The following is a 16,906-nucleotide window of genomic DNA, read 5'->3' as shown; positions in this document are numbered from 1 at the left end:
TGTTGTCCAAAATTGTCGGTCATGTTGTCATGAAGAAGTCACAGAATATTTACAAATTTATCAGGGCATCCAGTTTTTAGAAGGATGGTCCAGAGAGTGGTTCGATTCACAGTACCAAAGGCTTTAGTCAGATCAATAACTGCTATATATAAAGGTCGATTCTGCTCCCAGCATTTTTCTTGAAGCTGTAGTGCAGTGAAGATCATGTTCACTGTCCCCCTGGAAGGGCAGAAACCATTTTGAGATTCGGGTAGGACATCCTCTGAGATTGGTAGGAGACGATTTGCGAGGATCCTTGCAAGGAATTTACCTGCAGTAGCAAGAAAAAGCCAGTGTGGTGTAGTGGTTAAGGTGTTGGACTACGACCTGGGAGACCAGGGTTCGAATCCCCGTATAGCCATGAAGTTCACTGGGTGATCTTGGGCCAGTCATTGCCTCTCAGCCTCATGAAAACCCTATTCATGTTGTTGTGTAAATTTGTATATTTGTTAAGCAGAGAACAGCAACAGTCTGAGATGCGTGTGTGCCAGTGTGTGCGTTTACCTAAGTGCTTTTACCCTGCATTGAGATCACTGAGACTTAAGACTTAGTAAAATAAGAAAAGCTACTTTATTTATAGAAATACATAGTAGATAGGAAAGGCAGGGCTAGTTCTAACTAACTAATTAAGTTGGAGGCGCAACGCCCAGGCTTGGGAGTTGCCCTCATGGCTCCGGAGAGAGAGAGCAGAGACCAAGGTGTCTCCTCTCTCTCAGACAGTCAAAGAAGAGAAGAGAGCAAAGGGCGGAAGGAGGAGGGACAGGTAAGCTTCCCTAAGACATATCAGTCTAGTCTCCTGAGCCATGAGGAGAACTCCCAAGTCTGGGCATTGCGCCTCCAACTTAGTTAGTTAGAACTAGCCCTGCCTATCTACTATGCATTTCTGTAAACAAAGTAGCTTTTCTTATTTTACAACGTCCTAAGTCTTAGTGATTTACATGCAAGGTAAAAGCCTGCTAATTAGGTAAATACACACACTGGCACACAGAGAGACCAGACCGCTGAGGATCTCTGCATATATATATATATATTTCCATAACAGGCACCCCACAGCACAACTGCTATTATCTGAAAACAACCTTGGAGATAGGGTTGGAACCACTGCCTCCAATACCCATCTCACGAAGTCTGCCCAGAAGGATACCATGGTCAATAGTATCAAAAGCCACTAAGAGATCAAGTAAGAATAACAGGGTCGCACTCCCCCTGTCCTTCTCCCGATAAAGGTCATCCATCAGGGCAACCAAGGCCGATTCAGTCCCATAACCAGGCCTGAACCCAGACTGGGATGGGTCAAGATAATCTGTTTCATCCAAGAGTACTTGCAATTGCTGTGCCACAACTTGCTCAATCCGCTTCCCTAAGAAGGGGGAACTGGGCGGTATTTGTTGCAAACCATTGGGTCCAGAGTGGGCTTTTTGAGGAGCAGTCGAATCACTGCCTCTTTCAGGGTGGCTGGAACCACTCCCTCCCGCAATGATGCATTGACCACACCCTGGATCTACTTGGTGAAACCCCCTCGGCAAGCTTTAATAAGCCAAGAAGGGCAAGCACCAAGAGGACAGGTTGCTGGCTGAAACCGTTCCCAAGAAGTTGCAGCAGACGTTGCACTGGACACCTCACTGGGGACTAGAGCAGATGTGGATGGGGCATCAAGATTGCTATGGAGGCGAACAACTTTACCCTCAAACTGCCTTGCAAACAATTCATAGTGGGCCTCCAAAGGGTCTAAGACTCCATTTCCTGGAGTTGATATCAACAGACCCCTGACAATATGGAAAAGCTCCACTGGACGGCTATTTGAGGATGTGATGGAGGCAGAGAAGTGGGCCTTCTTCACCGCCACACAGCAGGCATGGTTATGATGTTTTACTCGTCTAGCCTGTTTCATTTGTGGAGCTTCTGCGTGGGCGCCTGCTGCGTGCGGGTGCATGTGTGGGATTCCCCTCCCCATTTGTATCCGCATAAAACCCTCGCGGGGTGGGCTAGAGCCAGGAGACGGTGGCTGGTCAAGGCCGTCGGGTAGAAGGATCAGCCCTCCTGCGCATCCGATGCCTGGTGCGCACCCAGGACTACCCGAGCGGCCTCCGCGCTGGCTGCTGAGCCTCTCCTCCTCACGCTGCGCCGAGGCGAGGGGGGAAAGGCGTATGTTCTGCCGCAGCTCTACCGCTCTAGTCCGCCTGGCCCCTAGGCCGGCCGGTGGCGCCCTCGAGGGCGTTCCAAAGCCAGGTCGAGGGACGGAGACAGGCAGGCGCCTCGCGTCGACGTCTCTCGCTGCTGCGGCCTGCCCTGTCCTGAGCCCTGGCACGTCGGCCCGCCCCTCTTCCGCGACTCGCCAGCCCCCCCTGCATTCTGTGCCAGGCTATTCGCTGCCGCGGCTGTGCAAGCGCTGCCGCCGAGGCCTCGTTGAGGCCCGATCGCTGCTTGCCTTTCCTATTTATACGGCCCACTCCCCCACCCGCTTTGGGCTTTCTTGCCAGAGTGTCGCCGAAAGGCTTTTGCCCACGTGGCGGCCGCGGGGCAGGAAAAGGGAGCGTTGCGTCCGCGCCTCCAGGCGGGGCTCCAAAAAGGCGAGCTCGGCTTTCGGTCCAGGCGAGCCGAAGCTCGCGGGGGGGGGGTGGAAGAGGGCACCGGAGGGGCCACAGGCAGGCCCCCGTTCGGGCGGATACAGAGCCCGGCTCCCGCGCGGGGTGCGGGGAGGACACTTGACCGGGGGGGGGAGGGAATCCGGTCCGAAGTCCGTCGGGCAGGCCTCTCCTTGCGCGCCGGCGGCGAGGCAGTAGCCCCCCAGCTGTCCCGGGGCTCGCCTTTTCCAGGTCACCGCGGCCCCAGAGGGCAATTAGGCGCTCTTGGCTCGGCGGAGCGAGGGACCCCGGAGGGCAGGCCGGCGTCATTAAAGGCCTCCGGCTTCAGCGTGATGGATGGCGCCGGGGAGCGAAACGGCCTGCCGCCCATTAATCTGGGCTAATCAGCGGGAAAGCTGCCTTGCTTTCTTTAGCAATTAAATGGCTGGGTGGCGGGGAAGATCCATGATCCGCCGCAAAAGTGTCGAGCTGCCCTCGCGCCCGCCGCGCCGAACAACCCCCAGTAGGCAGGCGAAGCGCCGCTCGCCCCCGACTCCAGCTGGCCTTCCCTGCCACGGGCAAAGGGTGGCAAATGGCCCCGGCGGCGGCCAGGACGGCTCCTGGCACGGTGAAGCCCGCCCTCCGAGCAGCCGTCGGGAGGAGGAGGGCCAGTGGGCTAGCCGTAAGGAGGCCCGGTCTTCCCCGCTCTAGCCGTCGGGCTCGCCACAAGGGGACCGGGCGCAGCGCCTCTGGTCCCCGCTACGGGCTCCTTTGGACCGTCGCGGCACCATCAGTGGCCCTCCAGGTGCCGTCGGACTGCTGCGCAGCCCCAGCGGCCAGCGGAAGTCAGGGCTGATGGGGGTCGTAGCCCGGCGACATCCGGAGGGGCCCCGCGCCACCACCACCCCGCTTCCCCATCGGAAGTGGAGCCTGTGCTCGCCAGTCCCCCTGGCCAAGCGTCTCCGGGTGTTTTCCAAGGGAGCTCGGCCTGGGGGGAGAGGGGCCGGGGAGGGCTTCCTGAGAGCATCGGGTATGGCGGTGCTGGGGAGGGGGGGTTGCCCCGGACCAGACTTTTCCAGAAAAGAAACGAGGAGGTTCGGATCAGGGATGAGGAAACATTTATTCTGAGACCCTTAATGCCTCTTGACTAAGTTCTTTCCAGTGGCAGGCTGGGGGGGGGCATCCAGTGGCCTCAGGTGGCATCGCTTTTGGCTGCGGCTTACTTGAGTGCATAGGCTCCGTGAGCCACCCTCACTCGGGCAGGGGGTGCCTGGGGGTCTCTGCGGGGCCTCCTTAGGCTTTCCGTTGCTGTGACAGGCTGTGCAAAGGGAAGGAGGCGCAGCCACCCCCTGCCCTGCCCCACAGCTCGCAGTGGGCCTTTTGGCTGCATCATCAGGTGCAACCAGAGGATATTAAAAGCGATGGCAGCCGCAGGCGCCAAGGGAAGGAGGCCCTCGTACTGTGCCACAATATCAGAGCTTCGGGGTCTTGGGCCTCCTCAGAGGCCTTGGACAGAGAATGGAGATTTTTTCCAGAGAAATTAAAAACAAACACACATTTGAACAGAACGAAAGCAGCACAAACGCTGAACCTGTTAATGCAGTGGCCGCCAACCCAGCGTGCCACCCACAGAAGCCCCCATTGACATCCATCATCAGGGCCCCAGACTTTGAGCTTTTTTTTTACAAAAAGTTAAGTCTCTAGCCCTCCTAGAAAGAATGTTACGAAGCATAATGTGCAGGTACCCTTCTACGCAATTTTGTGAAACGAGCTGCTCTGACCTATCTGTTTTTAGCCAATGAGTGAAGTCAGAGGTGTGATTGATAAGTGAGTTGTTTGAATAGGAATGCACTGTTCAGCTTCTGTCTTGTTTTCTAATCATCCTTGGAATCTCCCTAGTTTGCCCTCCTAGGAACTAGGATTCAACTTTCCTGTGGTGGGTGTATCTGAGATCAGATAGTCCCTAGAGGTTATTTTCTGCAAATACTGCTGCACAATAAGTGTGGGTGTATGTCAAAGAATCCCCCCTCCTCCCCAAAGGCAAATGTGAAAACTTAGCAAAGAGGCATAGGTGTGCCTCCTGAGTTGAAGGAGCCAAAGACAAGGGACTCATTAAAAAATTCACTGTGTGGTGAACTTGCCGTACAATGGTATGCATAGAAGAAAGTCTCTTTGAGTTTAATGGGGCTCACATCCAGATAAGTGGGTACAGGGTGGCCACCTAGGCGTGGTTTAGGGTTGGCATTGTGGAAAAACGGTTCTTGTGCCATTAACATCTGTATGGCAGGCAGAAATTCCACAGGGCAAGCCTTTTCTAGTATGGAAATGCTTTTATGGGAAAGGCTTCACCATGACTATAGACTCTCTAATTGTCTGTTATGCTGTTCTCACAGTAGACATTTTGTGACTGGTGCCCACAGCACACTCTCAAAATTTGAAATGTGCCTCCTGGTCCACAAAGGTTGGTGGTCCTGTACCTATCTGGACCTAATTTATGCCGAGTGAGTCTGGAGGTCCCAAAGTGACTGGGGTGCCCGTGCCAGCAACCATCAGTATGGAGTAGGTCATCATGGTTGATGGCCCATGTGCCGCACTCACAAGGCAGCCACTCGTTGAAAAGGTAGAGCAACTGGAACCTGGCAGGCCACGGCTGGCTAGGAACCTGAGTGGGTATGTGAGAGAGATGTTCAACATTATGCTCAACCCCACGGAGTAAGCAGGTAAGCCCTGGTTCCCCAACATGTCTCGTCTTCCAGAACGGCCCAGGGACAGCAAGGGTACTTGGCCAGGCCCATCCAGGTGATCTCCAGCAGTCCTCCTGGATCAACCAGTTTGACACACACCCCACGCTCCCAATCGAGAATGGGACAAAGTGAGCTTGAGCCCCCAAAACCTGTGCCATAATAACTTTGTTAGTCTTCAGGTGCCACAAGAGTCTTTGCTGTTTTTGAGTCAAGGATCAGAGAATCTGAAGGGATGCTGAAGTCACCCAGCTCACCCTGAATCCCATTACAACAACGTAAACATGGCAACAATGAACTTGGGAGAACTGACTCACTCTCCAAACCTACCTCTCGTGGTGGGCTGGCCTGGTTCATCCATTTGTCATAACTCAGAACAGCCTGGAAAAGCCCTTGAGCCAATGCTAGCCCCTCTCTCAGCCCAGCATCCACACTCTGGGGGAAAACCCTTTGCTTGTATCTCACCTCGGTGGACCCTCCAGCGTGCCTCAGTCCAGGCGCCCACAGGCACCCCCAACCCCTGACGAAGGCAGGCACTGCTGAGGGCAATCTAGGTCAATAGCCCATTTACTCTCAGGTGCTTCTTTCAGAGCAGCAGCCTGAACCCTAAAGGCAGCCGCAGGATGAGGAGAGCATCCGCGTCCTGCTTCGTGGCAAAGAAAGGCCCTTCTGTGCCTGGTTCCAGTGCCCACTCGTCTCCTGCCCCCTTCAAGAGGAGGGAGGCTTTGTTGTGGGAAGAGCTGCCAGAGACCTCCCTCCCCCCCCAGTGGCAGACATGGCTGGCCGTGCCCTGCGCACACTGCTGGCCTTGTTCTCCCTTGAAAGCACGAGACGCGCTTTGTCCTGGAGACGATGCCCGGGCTGCTGCAGCTGCTTTGGTGGCCCAAAGGGACCAGGGAGGAGACAATGAGGCTGCTCATCCCCAAATGTGGTAACCTGTCACTAGCCACAAAAAGTGCCACCCACATGATCAACAAGGGCTGGGGGCGGGGAGCATTCATGCAGGGAGAGTGATGGAGGGGTTGCCAGGCAAGAAGGTGGCGGTGGGGGGCTCACACCCTCGGCTTCTGTTTCCTGGGGCCTCCTTGCCACAACATGGAGATGTCATGTTGCTGAGGGAAAAGATGACCAAGGGCTGTGGAACAGGCAGGCAGATCCAAGAATTTGAAAAGATGCCAAAGAGGAGGAGGAAGGATTGTGGGTCTCTGTCTCTTTCATTGATTTATTTTACATTTTTAAATCCAAGGCAGTGAACAGCACATCAAAGCACACCACAAAAGCAGGATTGCAGTTGCGTCATTGGAGCAGCAGCGAAAGCAGTGGCAGTGGCAGCGATACATAAAAGCAGCAGGAAGATCTGGTCTCTAGAGCACCTGGTGGGAGGAGAGGGGCCCCGAGCAGGTGCCCAAGTGGGCAGGGCAGCGTTGGCCTGGCACCGCACCCGGCAGATCTGCCAGGAGAAGGATGGGCTCCATCCCTGAGTGACAAGCACAGTGAAAGAGGGTGGGCCAGCCCTACCGTTAGGCAAGGTGAGGCAGACACCTCGGGTGCTGCTGGTGGTGCATGCCTCTGCGCCCCCACCCCTGGTGGGCTGGTGCCCAAAGTGGGTGCTTGCCTGCCTCCCTGGCCTAGTCCCCTTCTCCCAATGCATCACAGTCAGTGCAGTCAGGGGAGGGCTCCTGAGGAAGCCAAGCGGCACTCAGTCCAGGCCACATGCTCCGGGAGGCAGGACAGCTGCCCCTGCACGCTGGGACCTGCGATGTCTGCTGTTGCTTGCAGTGCCCCCTTTCTACTTGCACTTTAAAATAACAGGAGCGAGGTCTCCTGGGCACCAAGTGAACTTCTGGCAACTTCCTGATGTAGTTTCAATAACATGTTGCACATGCATCTCTTTACCTGGTCTTATATATATCAGGTGCATTTTTTAATTGCTGTAAAGCCAAAAGGAAGCCCAGAGGCTGATGCACGCAGATGTGAGAGTCCAGAGTTGTACGATGTACACAATAGGAAGGCCAAATGAGATGGATTGACTCCATAAAGGAAGCCGCAGACCTGAACTTACAAGATCTGAACAGGGTGGTTTATAACAGATGCTCTTGGAGGTCGCTGATTCATAGGGTTGCCATAAGTCCGCCCTGGGCTCCTGCCAGGAGGAAGAACGGGATATAAATCAAATAATAAATAAATAAATAAATAAGTTGTAATTGACTTGAAGGCACATAACAACAAACCCACCCTGGGCTCTTAAGCAGGAAAGAAATCAAAATAATGATAACAGTCATGATTGGTGAGAGACAGTGTGGGGTAGTGGTTAGAGTCAGACAAGGACCTGGGAGACCAGGGTTCAAATCCCCATTCAGCCATGAGGTTTGCTGGGTGACCTTGGGCCAGCCACAGTTTCTCAGCCTAATCTACCTCACAGGGTTGTTGTGAGGATAAAATGGAGACGAAGGAGAACCATGTATGCCACCTTGACCTCCTTGGAGGAAAGGTGGGATATAAATGGAATATTAAATAAAGCACCATAATCATCATCCCTCCTCCTCCATGTGTCAGTTTTCAAACAAATGGAAAGGACTACGTGTATTTGTGAAATCAGGTGTTGGAATGGCCTGAGTTTCCACAAATCCAGGCAGGTCTTTATTTCACAATGTCCAAAACAGAGAAACCCAGATTGTAACTTTTTGTTTGCTTGGATGTCAGCTCTATGGACTTTTAGTTCATTTGCTAATCATGTTTCTCAGTTAAAACTCACTTGAAATAAGCTAAGAACTCAGACATCACTACTTACCACCAATGCCCTGCTAACTTCTTAGACAGCTGTCTGTAGTGCACTCTACATGGGGCTCCCTTGATGGTGGATTGAAAGTTTCACCCAATGCCACCACCTGACATCTTCTGGGGGCCTCTAATACAGACTGCAGCTCAAGCACACTGGCTTAGAGTTTGTTGCCAGGCCCATGACGATGCATGGAAATCCATAGGGCTTTGACCTCTGCAAGTGTGGGGACCCCTCCCACCACGACTAGCTCAGCACTCTACATGCTGGCAATGATTCCAAAGCCCAGGGGCAAGGTGAGAGTCCTGTCCAAAGAGCCTGCTTGCGGTGGCTTTGACAATGGGAAAATGCATTTCTATGTCAACAATGCATTGAATATTTCAGGCTTTATTTCTTACCTTTACATCCAGGAGCTCAAAGTGGTGTACATGGTTCTCTCTGTCCCCATTTTACCCTCAACATCCCTGTGAGGTAGGTTAGGCTGAGAGCCTGTGACTGGCCCAAAGTCACTCAGTGAGCTTCATGGCTGAGCAGGGATGGAGTTTTTAGATGTTATGTTCTGATTGATAAAGCACCTTGTGTATTTTAAATGGAAAAGCAGTTTAGATGTTGTAGGAATAAAAATTCCTAGTGGAAGGGGCTGAGGGGCTCTCCCCAAAGAAGACCCCTTCCAGCCTTCATTCCTGGGCTACAGCCCGACACACACAGACCTCTGTATTGGGCTGCGGCCCTGCTGGTCAGATATTGTCCTGGGAGGCTGAGGTTGCGCACTGAGCCTTGCTCCACCTTGAGACCCAACCAGCACATGAAAGGACTTTGTGGCCTCCTCGTTCAGTAAATCTTTCTGAGTGGGTGAGAAGACCCTTCCTGACCATTTGCTGCCAGGAGCGGCTTGTTTCAGTGGTGCTTGAACGTAACCATGGCAGGCCGAAGGGCTGGTGTTTGGCTTCAGAGAGGAAACATTCTAGTAGGAGAGTAAACAGTCCGGACGCAGCAACACCCTCGCCTGGCTGTTGACACAGAGAGTGTTATTCCAGAATCCATTGCCAAGCTGCACTTCATGGGGACAAAAGGAGATACTGCTATAAGCTAGCTCTAGGAAACAAGGGTTATCAAGCTCAAGATGTTAGTTCAATATTTGCCCCAAGATGGAGTGAATTTGCGGCTTGGAAGACTTGTTGACTGAATGCCTCAGCAGCTCTAGCAGAGCACGATCAGGTGCCAGCAGCAGCCAGACTAGATATGGGGCGGGGGGGGGGGGGAGAGCGGAAGGCAGATCCTGAGATCCTTGTCTTTTCTTAAGCCTGGACCTCTGGAGGGACCTGTCAGTAAACAGGGCAGCTGCCAGTTAACACATCACCATTAAAAAAAAGGGAATGCACCACCAAAAGAGAAGACAAAACAGGCAGGGGAGCGAGCTTGGGGAGTGCTGCCTCCCTGCAGGGCACACGGCCACTAGAGGAAAGATAAGGAGAGGATTTGCTGGGCACTGAAGCAGTGAGACACTTTGATCTTCTTAGTGCACGTCTGCATAGCCCTGTTCAGGACATTTCCACAGACGTGGACTAAACAGGGACATGGGAGAAGATGGCACCCATTTTTTAAGTCAGACCAAGGTTTGCTTGGCTCCTGCTCAACCACCATTAGCTCGTCTGTGGTTTGGACAGCTAGAGGTAAGCAAGGAATCTGCGCCGATTCACTGTTATAGGCACTGGACGTGCCAGGGAGCCACATGTTATTGTTATGTGTCTTCAAGTCGATCACAACTTATGGCGACCCTCTGAATCAGCGACCTCCAAGAGCATCTGTCATCAACCACCCTGTTCAGAACTTGTAAGTTCAGGTCTGTGGCTTCCTTGATGGAATCCATCTCTTGTTTGGCCTTCCTCTTTTTCTACTCCGTGCTGTTTTCCCCAGCATTATTGTCTTTTCTAGTGAATCATGTTTTCTCATGTTGTGTCCAAATTATAACCTCAGTTTCATCATTTTAGCTTCTAGTGACAGTTCTGGTTTAATTTGTTCTAATACCCAATTATTTGTCTTTTTTGCAGTCCATGGTATGTGCAAAGCTCTCCTCCAGCACCACATTTCAAATGAGTTGATTTTTCTCTTATCCGCCTGGTCCTTAATTTAGAAAATGAGGGATGGCCAGGTGAGTCCAAATGTGCCTGGAAGTTGTGATCTCTGCCCCAGAGGCACACTTCTGCAGTTTGGACTGCCTGTGGCTGCCAAGTGGATTTGGGAAATGTATTCTGCATGTGCTCAGAGGCTTTCCAGCCAGCTTCAAGGTAAAACAGCAATCTCAACAACTGCATCATATGGAAGATACAGCAGTTGGTGGGTGAAACCCCAACATAAATGACGCTCTGGCTAAAATTCAGTTTTGCTGCAAGAGTGCTGCTATGCAAAAAAAAAAAGAATATTAAAAAGCAGCAGAACTGCAAACTATTAAAAAAAAAAGGACAAACCAAACCAACAAAAACACTCTCCTGAAAACAACAAACACAAGATTGCCATTTTTGGAAGGCCTTATTTTCTGGTCTGAACACAAAATCCCTGCTCAAATGAGACCAATTTTCATCAGCAAGAGGTGGCTCCCAGGGGCAAATCTGTGAATGAAAAAACTGCAAACTCCTTTTGATTGATGAGCAAATGCTTCAGCTTTTGAAAATCCTGTACAACAGTCCTTTTGGGGAGCTCTTGTATCTAGTTTTCCCTGCCACTCCTTCTGGGTTAATGGAACACAAAACAGCTGTCATGGAGGAAGGAACCTGACTAATGAAGGTCACAATTTTTTTGCCAGGGCCTAGCAAGCCCAAACACTTCTTCACAACCCCAGGAGCCAATCTGTGCCAAGACTCCTGCTCTTGGAGCTGCTAGCCGATCTCCACCTGCTCCCTGGACCAACCCCCCTTTACCTCGGAGGAGCCCGTGTGGTTGGAGGGGAAGCAGCCAGGACAAAGGTACCACATGTCCTATGCTGCAAGGGACAGTTCTCTACTGGAAGGGCTGCCTGATCTAAGTCAGGTTGAAAGAGAAAGAACCCCACGATGGAAGGAAGAGCAAGGGGAGGGCCCTTGCAGGTGCCCATCAACAGTGGGCAGCACCTGTGCAGGCACAGGTAGGGCGCCAGGGCAGTCTTCTCCCCTAGGTTGAGACTCCAGTTTCTGTTTAAATGCAAGTAATTTATTTCTAGATTTCCATCTATACATATCCATTCACATATGCAACTTTGTGTCCTGTTTTTCAGTGATGCATCTCCTTGTTTTGGGTGACGAGTAACTAGCCACCCTATGGAGGTGTGGGAATCCAGGCTGCTGCTCCTTTTGAGCAGACTGCAGGAGACGCAGTTTGGGGCCTGCTCTCCATGTCTGTTGGATTCAGCATGCTCTGCTTGTATATATGTAAGTGAAGCAAAATTTCATAATAGCCCCTGAATTGTTGCCAGTGCTCTCGGCTCCCCCTGGAATATCTCCCTGCTCGGGGAAGTGGGACGAGCACTTAATCATTTGTCCACATGAATTCCCCCTCTTTTACATGAAGATGTCCTTGGACCCATCCTGGGCTGTTTATGAGGCCGACTTGGGCAGCTCCACATTGCACAGATGTTCTGGGATTTTCCCGGCGCTTCGTCCCAGCTAACACGACCTGAAAGCAAAGCTCTCCTCCAAACAGCACAAAAGGCCACAGGCATTAAGCTCCCACTTGAAAAAGCCAAGTAAGATCACCAGACCCCCAGTTTGGCCGAGAGAGCTCTTTGGGGATGACGAGAGCGAGCAAGAGAGTCTATGAAGCTGGATGGGATGGGGGGCAAAGAATAGGAAGGGGGGATGATCCTGCCTGCCTTTCTGCGCTGTTTGTCCAAAGCATGAGCTCCAAGGCTTGGAGGAGGCAGGTGGGAGGGGGGGGGTCACCTCCTGATCCTCCAGTCATGAATATTCCCTTAATCTCTTCCAGAGGGCTCAATAGCCCCACAGCCTTTTCATTGGCAAAGGCCTCTTGGGTGCTGGCAGCATCCCTCTACCACATAAGGGGGATTTGCCATTAAGGGACAAACCAGGAGTTGCTTCCCTCCCCACACAGCTTCTGCCCCCTAGCAGAAGGCAGCCCCTTGAGCCCCAAGCTGCAAGGAAGCATTAAACGCAATTTGCACCTTTTGTTTTTCACCTGGATACCAGGACAACCAGGCCTGCCCTGTGCTCAGCAGGCAGCATGGAAGGAAAGCAGATGAGGGCTCACCCACCCACCCCTTGCACCCTGCAGAAATAAAGGAGGAGGAGGAGGAGGAGGAAAGAGCTGTCCACCGACACTGAGGGTGATGGCATGAGAGGGCAAAGCTACATGGTCTGCCTCTGCAACTGCATTGTGAGCCAGGCACCTGGATCATCCAGCCAAGTGGCCAAGAGGAGAACTTTCTCAGCCCCCCCGCCCCGATACAGAAATGTGGTAAAATCCTCTTCCCACTTGGCAGGACAATGTAGAGAACCAGCTTGCCATGTGGGTACATCCACTCATCTAAATTGCTACTGTTACAGCTGGTAAGAAATTTGGTAAGAAAATTATTGCAGACTGGACTTCTGCAGCAGTGACAGGTGACCCTTCAGCTTCAACATGGTGCCCTTCAGACATCACATGGACTCCACCTGCCATCAGCCCCAATCAGCGTGGCAAAGAGTCATGGCCATGATGCTGGGAGGTGGGGTTGAACAACCTCTGGAAGGCACCACAGTGGCTACCCAGACTGCAGGTACTTGCTCTGCTGAGACACAGTGACTACATTTGCCTCTAGCTAACGCCAAACGTTGCATAATGGAACGGAGCAAGGAATTTCAGAAGAAAATCACCCTGTGCTTTATAGATTACAGCAAAGCCTTTGACTGTGTAGATTATGAAAAACTATGGAATGCTTTAAAAGAAATGGGGGTGCCACAACATCTGATTGTGCTGATGTGCAACCTATACTCTGCACAAGAGGCTACTGTAAGGACAGAATATGGAGAAACTGATTGGCTCCCCATCGGAAAGTGTGTGAGACAGGGGTGTATTTTATCACCCTGTTTATTTAATCTGTACACAGAACATATCATACGGAAAGCAGGATTGGACCGAGATGAAGGTGTGAAAACTGGAGGGAGAAATATCAGTAATTTAAGATATGCAGATGATACCACACTACTAGCAGAAACCAGTAATGACTTGAAACAAACACTGATGAAAGTTAAAAGAGGAAAGTACAAAAGCAGGACTACAGCTGAACGTCAAAAAGACTAAAGTAATGACAACAGAAGATTTATGCAACTTTACAGTTGACAACGAGGACATTGAACTTTTCAAGTATTACCAATACCTTAGCACAGTCATTAACCAAAACGGGGACAATAGTCAAGAAATCACAAGAAGGCTAGGACTGGAGAGGGCAGCTGTGAGAGAACTAGAAAAGGTCCTGAAATGCAAAGACATATCACTGAACACCAAAGTCAGGATCATTCGGACCATGGTATTCCCGATCTCTATGTATGGATGTGAAAGTCGGACAGTGAAAAAAGCGGATAAAAGTCAACTCATTTGAAATGCGGTGTTGGAGGAGAGCTTTGCACATACCATGGATTATGAAAAAGACAAATAATTTGGTGTTAAAACAAATCAAACCAGAACCATCACTAGAAGCTAAAATGATGAAACTGAGGTTATCATACTTTGGACGCATAATGAGAAGACATGATTCACTAGAAAAAACAATAATGCTGGGAAAACCAGAAGGGAGTAGAAAAAGGGGAAGGCCAAACAAGAGATGGATTGGTTCCATAAAGGAAGCCACAGACCTGACCTTACAAGATCTGAACAGGGTGGTTCCTGACAGATGCTCTTGGAGGTCGCTGATTCATAGGGTCACCATAAGTCGTAGTCGACTTAGAGGCACATAACACCGCCGCCAAACCTATAGCTCAGCTCTCAACATGGTGCCCTTCAGATATTTTGGGCTACAATTTCCATCAGCCCCAGGTACCATGCCATCCTGGTGGAATGTGCTGTCCAAAACATCTGGAGGGCACCAGGTTGGGGAAGGCTGAGCTATAGCTACTGGACTGGAACCAATCCATCACACATCACTGCCAAGGATCTGTGGAGGTAGTTGTTCAGTTAGTGGCACAGGCAGCACATCCTCCACACTGATCATTTTTGGCACCTCCCAGCCACTCCCAAATCTGTGCCTTCTTCCAGAGGGTTGGAGTTTAGCAACAGTAAAGATGTCTCCAGTCGCTGCCTGTAAACAGGGACATCATTCACTGCAGAAGAATAAACGCAGGCAGCTGCAGAACAGGTGTGCACTTGCTTGTCCTTGCTGAAACCTGAGCAGGGGGCTCTAGGCTCCTGCCTGCCCCCCTTTAATCTGAGACTTCCGTGGAGCCCAGCCCCCCCACTTCAAAGTGTGTCACGGCTTTCACCCAGGATTCTTTCTGCTTGGCTGAGTGCAGACATGGCTCGCATTAACTCCCCAACCTGCAAGAAAATTATTTGAAACAAAAGGCCGGGAGATGTCCCTCACCCTCAGACAAGCCCAGAAACAAACGGTACAGGACTGGGGTCACAAAGGAATCAGACGCCCACCACCAGCCTCCTGAATTAATTTACCTACCTCAGAGCCCATTCAGGGGAGAGGTGGGGCGGGGAGGAACGGGGCTTCTGGGGTCGGCTGCTACATGACAAGATTGGACAGGTCTTTGCCTGCCTTCCGTCTCTTTGTGTCTCCCATATAATAGGCAAACTGAGCAGCACAGGAGAGGGGGAGGCGCAATGGCCCCCCAGCACACTGCAATGAAGCGAGGCCTTTGCAAATGCGAATAGCATCGCAGCATTCTGAAGGATGTTGATTTTCACATGAAACAGAAAGGCACCATTGTGGGGAGAGGCCGGCAATAAACGTGGCCTATCTTTGCATCAAAGATGCTTCTGGGCAGTCAGAGGGCAAGGAGGCCGGGGGAAGGGGGTCCGAGGGGGTGGAATTTGTGCTTATGTTGCTCTTTTCCTGGTGCTGCGCCAAAAATGTCTCCTGTGGATTCGTTTTGTTGTTTTTACCACTCTCCATGAAAAAAGAAATTGCATTTGAAAAATGATTATGAAAGAGTGAAAATGCCGTGCATTTCTCGTGGGTGGGTGGGTACAGGGTTTTTGTTGTGCTTATCTTACTTTCAAGGTGGAGCCAAGGGGCACTGGTGAGCAGCCCCTCTTGCATTCTTCAAATCATCTCTCCAGTGGTCTGCAACGGCAGCTGGTGTGATGGAGCAGTCACCCTCCCAACATTGGCGTTGCTCTGGCTGACTTCAAGGGCATGTTGACGGGGCGGTGGTGGTGTTAGGGCTGCACAGAGGCACTGGCAGAGCCAGTCTGGCACTCCTGGCCATGTGTCTGCGTACCCTCGACCTCACCAGTGCCCTGTGCCACCCCAAGAAACCCACAGCGATGCTGGTGTCAGGAGCACCGCTGTACCTCAACCACTATTTGTGGCTGCACTTTGCAGCCTTCCAGCACTTGCATTTCCTGAAAACTCTAATATCCTGCACTCAGCTTTGCCTGAAGCGCAGAAAGTTGGGGAGGCTGCCTGCTGTGCTCCTGATAGCTCTTTGTGCTTTTTAAGTGAAGTTTTTGCTCTTACAAATAAATACATCACTGGCTACATGAATCTCAGGTACTTGGCAGCCAGCCTGCCTCCCTCTGCTGTTGCCTACCAAGACCACTGTTGGTCTAGACCTCTCTGGCTTTCATGTGATGCTTTGCACTATGAGCACCATTTGCATGGGTCAGCCTCCATGACCCCCAGTATCTAAACTGAGCAACCCCGGTGTAAAGGCTTATGCCATGGGCAATATGGTTCCAAACGACTTAATACTTCAAATATGCCAGGAGGCTCCGGAGCTTGCACAACATTTCCCCAAAGCTGAAGCACCTTCTCCACCATACATCACATGTGGCTCAGACACAAGAATGAGAATGTCATATGCACTGTTGGGAATAACAAAGTTTTAAAATAAATAATAATAAAAATAAAATTTGATTATTTTGCATGAGACCACCAGGCCTTCAGAATCCTGGATGAAAAAAAGCATAACTTTACGCTGCAAGTGGAGGATTATACAGCCACGAGAGTGGCTGTATACTATAGCCAGCGTGGATTTTTCACATTCCGCAATGTTAAATTGAAAATACCCCCCTTCCCATTATGATGCTTCCCGTAAGCTCATTTGAAAAGAAAACCTTACAAAACCTACACTCCTGAACTCAGAAAGGCTTGCTTAACAACCCTGTAAATTTTCATGGCGATAAACAAAACAGCCAGAAAGAATCGAGAGTTCAAAGTCTAAAGACAGAGAAAAAAACCCAGAGCCCTTTTGGACTTTTTTCTCTGAGAGTTCTCATAATCTGTTGAAATTAATTAAAAATCAGCCATGTTCACAGAGTACTTGTAATCCTGTTACTGACCTTGCCCCATACACTGACCTTCATCTTCTGCAGTTTAAAAGTTAAAAAAAATGCCTGGCTGATTTTTAATTAATTTAATAAATTTTGGCTTGAACTCAATGATAATGTCGGGCATGCTCAGTAAGAACCAACTGTCAGTGCTCTAAAGCCAGACTCACAGCTGCTGGGCTTAGCTAATCAGGGGGCCACACCCACGCCAGACTTTGATTTCACATGAGATAGTCACGGCTTCCCTCAGAGAAGCCTGGGAAGTGTAGTTTGTGAAGGGTGCTGAGAGGAGACTCCTATTCCACTGACAGAGCTTC

Source organism: Rhineura floridana, chromosome 7 (assembly GCF_030035675.1).
Source record: "Rhineura floridana isolate rRhiFlo1 chromosome 7, rRhiFlo1.hap2, whole genome shotgun sequence".
Classification (NCBI taxonomy): Eukaryota; Metazoa; Chordata; class Lepidosauria; order Squamata; family Rhineuridae; genus Rhineura; species Rhineura floridana.
This window is presented reverse-complemented; position numbering follows the sequence as displayed.